The following is a 4,523-nucleotide window of genomic DNA, read 5'->3' as shown; positions in this document are numbered from 1 at the left end:
AAAGAAGGGAATTTATCAGAAAATAAAGAATGGTGAAACACATCTCAGGGGCCGGTACGTCGAGCTATCTAGATTAGTTAAGAAAAACACCAGGATAGCAAAACAGAACTATGAGATCAAAGTAGCAAATGAGGCGAAAAGTAATCCTAAGGGCTTCTTTCAGATATATAGAACAAAAACACGGGAGAAAATTGGACCGCTGAAAACAAACACAGGGGACCTAGTAGAAAATTACGAAAATATGAGCACATTGCTGAACGACTACTTCCTTTCAGTATTCACACAGGAAGATCGAACGACTATACCGGAAAGAGTTCAGGTGTACGAGGGCGGGGATGGCGATAAATTGAGGGATATAATCATTACCAGGCAAGTAGTTCAGGATGAGATAGATAAGCTTAAGAAGAACAAGTCGCCAGGTCCTGACGGGATATTTCCGAGGGTATTAAAGGAGTTAGGTAATGTACTCAGTGACCCACTAACCAACATCTTTAAGATGTCGGTAAATACTGGGTATGTGCCGAGCCTATGGAAAGTAGCTAATGTGACGCCGATTTTTAAAAAGGGGGACAGGTCAGTTGCTTCAAACTATCGCCCAATTAGCTTAACATCGGTTATAGGGAAGATGCTGGAGTCCATAATAGCCAGGAACATTCGGGAGCATTTAGAGAAACATAGCTTAATTCACGACTTGCAGCATGGGTTCACAAAATGTAGGTCATGCCTCACCAATCTCTTGTCCTTCTACAATAAAGTATTTGAGGCGGTTGACAGAGATGAAAATTATGATGTAATCCATCTTGATTTTAGTAAAGCGCTTGACAAAGTTCCTCACCAACGACGGTTGCTTAAATTACAGGCTCACGGAGTAGAGGGTAAATTTTTGAACTGGGTCAAGGCGTGGCTTAGCAATAGGAAGCAAGAGTGCAAGTCAATGGTAAAAAATCTGACTGGGGATGTGTTACGAGTGGGGTCCCACAAGGTTCGGTATTAGGTCCACTTTTGTTTATTATTTATATCAATGACTTAGATACAGGAATTAGTAGTGATGTTAGTAAATTTGCTGATGATACCAAGATCGGTAGAGTAATTGAGTCGGATCAGGACGCTAGTATTCTCCAAGGTGAACTCAACAGATTGTATGACTGGGCGGATAAATGGCAGATGGAGTTCAATGTAGGGAAGTGCAGTATTCTGAGTGTAGGTAGGAACAACCCCTCACATAACTATTGCTTAAATGACACTCTCATAAGTAAGTCTGGGTGCGAGAGGGATTTAGGGGTCTTAGTGAGCTCTGATCTCCGTCCAAGGGCACAATGCATTCAAGCTAGAAATCGAGCTAATAGGGTACTGGGATTTATTTCAAGGAGCGTAAGCAACAGAAGCCCCGAAGTCTTCCTCAAACTATATTTAGCATTAGTTAGACCTCATCATGACTATGCGGTTCAGTTCTGGTCACCTTACTAGATAATGGATATCAAAATGTTAGAATCGGTGCAGAGGAGAATGACTCAGATGATTCAGGGGTTGAGAAACTTGACATACGAGGAAAGACTCAAACAGTTAAACTTGCATTCTCTAGAAAGGCGAAGGGTGCGTGGAGACATGATCGAGGTTTATAAATGGATGAAAGGCTTTAATAAGGGAGACATTCATAAGGTTTTGTTGGTAAGAGAACCGGGCAGGACACGAAGTAACGGGTTTAAACTGGATAAATTCAGATTCAACAGGGACATAGGCAAAAATTGGTTTACTAACAGGGTGGTGGATGAGTGGAATAGGCTTAGCAGTCATGTGGTGAGTGCCAATACAATTGTCACATTCAAAAAAAGACTAGATAAATTCATGGACAGCGATATTAGGTGGGGTTAGATACACGGGAGCTTAGGGTCAAAGGAGCTGCCTCGTACAGGCCTACCGGCCTCTAGTAGACTCCTGCGTTCTTATGTTATGTTCTTATGTACTACTACTACTACTACTACTACTACTACTATTACTATTACTATTACTACTACTACTACTATTACTACTACTACTACTACTACTACTACTATTACTACTACTACTACTACTACTACTAGTACTACTACTACTACTACTACTACTACTACTACTACTACTATTATTTTTTACTTCTAACGGGCCTCCATCTATTAGAGTTGCGTTGTGAGCGGTATATTCTATCATATCCTTTCACAAAGCAATTCATTGGCCCCACCCCGCCAATGACTGTGGCCGACAACCATCTTTATTTAATATTACAAATTTTACTAAACATTTCATTTTTAAGCTAACAGAGCTTGTGGTTGATACGACTATCAACCACCGTCGCCTCAAAGTCCAGGTCAGCAATGCAGGTGGTTTTGGGTGCAGGTGACCTGCTTCCTCTCAGGCAGACCAAGGCTGACCTCAGGAGGGAGAAGGACAGCCTGCATCTCATCCAGGCGACCACACTGCTTCTTGGCTGTTGTTTTTTATCCGCTAGTGTTTCGGCGAGTCTTGCGTAGAAGCTCTGCGCCCTTGGTCCCATCCCTCCTGCCGTCGTGAATACTACCGGGGTGAAGGAGCCCTGGTCCACATTCTGTATTCTTTCTTCATATGCTCTGTTCTTCTCTTGTTCGTTTCTTCTGTGGGCTGCATCAAGGGTCAGGTCTCTGTAGCAATGGGCCATGGGATCAAAGATCCTTATGTCAAAATATGCCCTTTGTCCACGAGTCCAAAACCCTCTGGCGCTAACATCCACTCGTGCTTCGTTCGAGACATTAGCGGTGCGTCTGGCGAGGTGTTCGCCTTGCAGAGGGAGCAGCATGGGTTCCACAGTCACGTCGTGGCAGACTTCTTTCAGAATCTGATATGTTACGTCTCTTAATTCATCATGTCTCATGCAGACGAAACCTCCTCTCTTGCATGTCATGGCATGATTTTGGTTGAAGGGTGAGCCACAGTTACACATGTTTGGGAGCCCATCCACTGGCCAGCCATACCTGAGGGCAAGGGCATCAGTAAATTCTTTTTTGTTTAAGTTGAAGCCTTTTGCCCTGATAGGTAGTGTGGTTAGCCAATCTGAAGCGCCCACTTCCTGTGCAATATCTGTCCTCCTCCTTGTGTCTTCTGGGAGTTCTCCCATTAGGTCACTCAGAGTGTCTCTCTGTTTTCCTTCTCTGTTTTTGGAGATTTCATTCCTTAGTGACCTAATATATTGAGGGTTGTCTTCTCCCCTTTCATTTTGATTGGTAATATATCCGGTCAAGGAGGCTGTGATTCGGATTGAGTTCCCGAATTCAGAATCAGCCAGATTTTGCGGGTTGGTGATGCCGAGCCCACCCATTCTTGGCGGCAACTCCAGCAATCTCCTGGTCAGTGGGACATCTCCCATTTGCTATCGCCGGTATAAAGGTGTTTCTGATAGCATCTTCCAGAGGTTTTAGTAACGGAGCAACATCAGGAACTGTCCTCATGAGGTAGTTCCATTTATGCTTGACACCGCACGTAAATGCTGCGTAGGCTGCCTGCGGTTCTGTTTTGGCGATCTCGCTCAGTCTCTGCAGTTCGGACTCCCAGCGCTTTACAGCCGTTTTCACATATTCGGTTCTGTATTCAGCTGTTCCAATGGCTGCCCCAAGGTGTCTTTCTCCAGTCACTGACAGTTTCACGTTACTGCCCTGGAATGCTGCTTTGGCCCGATCGTATGCCTCTGGTTTTACAATCATCACAGACTTCGTGGCGTTGGGATGGTACCCTATTTTAGGGCCGTGTTCATTGACGAGGTCCCACCATTTCCTGAGGTCTGCAGACTTTCCTACCCCGGTGAGGTCATCCGCATACGCCACCTGTTTGACGTTGGTGTTTTCATGGTGATGTCCTGAAGCTTCATCATTCCCAGGGCAAACATTGCCATGGCCACTGGGTCCCCCTGGGTGGTGCCCTCTGAGGATTGTATGGCCACCGGGTCTCCAAGCCGTTGGTCATTTTGACAGCTGATGAACAGTCTGGCAGGTTCCTTGTATGTATTTTCAATATATTGGGCCAATATAGGGCACTTGATTTTGCTGTTGTGCAGTGTTGTTTCCCTATTGATGTTGTTGAACGCATTTGCAGCGTGCACCATCAGCACCGCCTCGCATTCTGGGTCTTCGAACATTTTCCTGACGGCTTGAATGGCAGCTTCACACCCAGCCCGCTGACCCGCACACACATGGAGGTTTCCCACCGCCTTCCTCACGTCGTCCTTCACCACCTCCATGACAGCCTTGCCTATGATCCTCCTGAGCACCTCCCCTATCCCGATGGGGCGACAGCCTGGTATTTTATCCAGCGGGATGAGCCGGCAGGCCATCAAAGGCTCGAGGTGTTGGCAATTCTCTGACGCTAATTTTCTTGCTAGGGCGGCTATTGCGTCGCGAAGATCCACAGCTGGACTACCAAAGATGTTCTTACTGAGGAGGTGTTTCCACTCCTTGGCATCCAAGCCTGATGGTCCAGCCGCTCCCTGCGAGTGAAGGGCGTGCTTCCAGATCACGTCA

The sequence above is a fragment of the Eriocheir sinensis genome, chromosome 53, assembly GCF_024679095.1.
Source record: "Eriocheir sinensis breed Jianghai 21 chromosome 53, ASM2467909v1, whole genome shotgun sequence".
Classification (NCBI taxonomy): domain Eukaryota; kingdom Metazoa; phylum Arthropoda; class Malacostraca; order Decapoda; family Varunidae; genus Eriocheir; species Eriocheir sinensis.
This window is presented reverse-complemented; position numbering follows the sequence as displayed.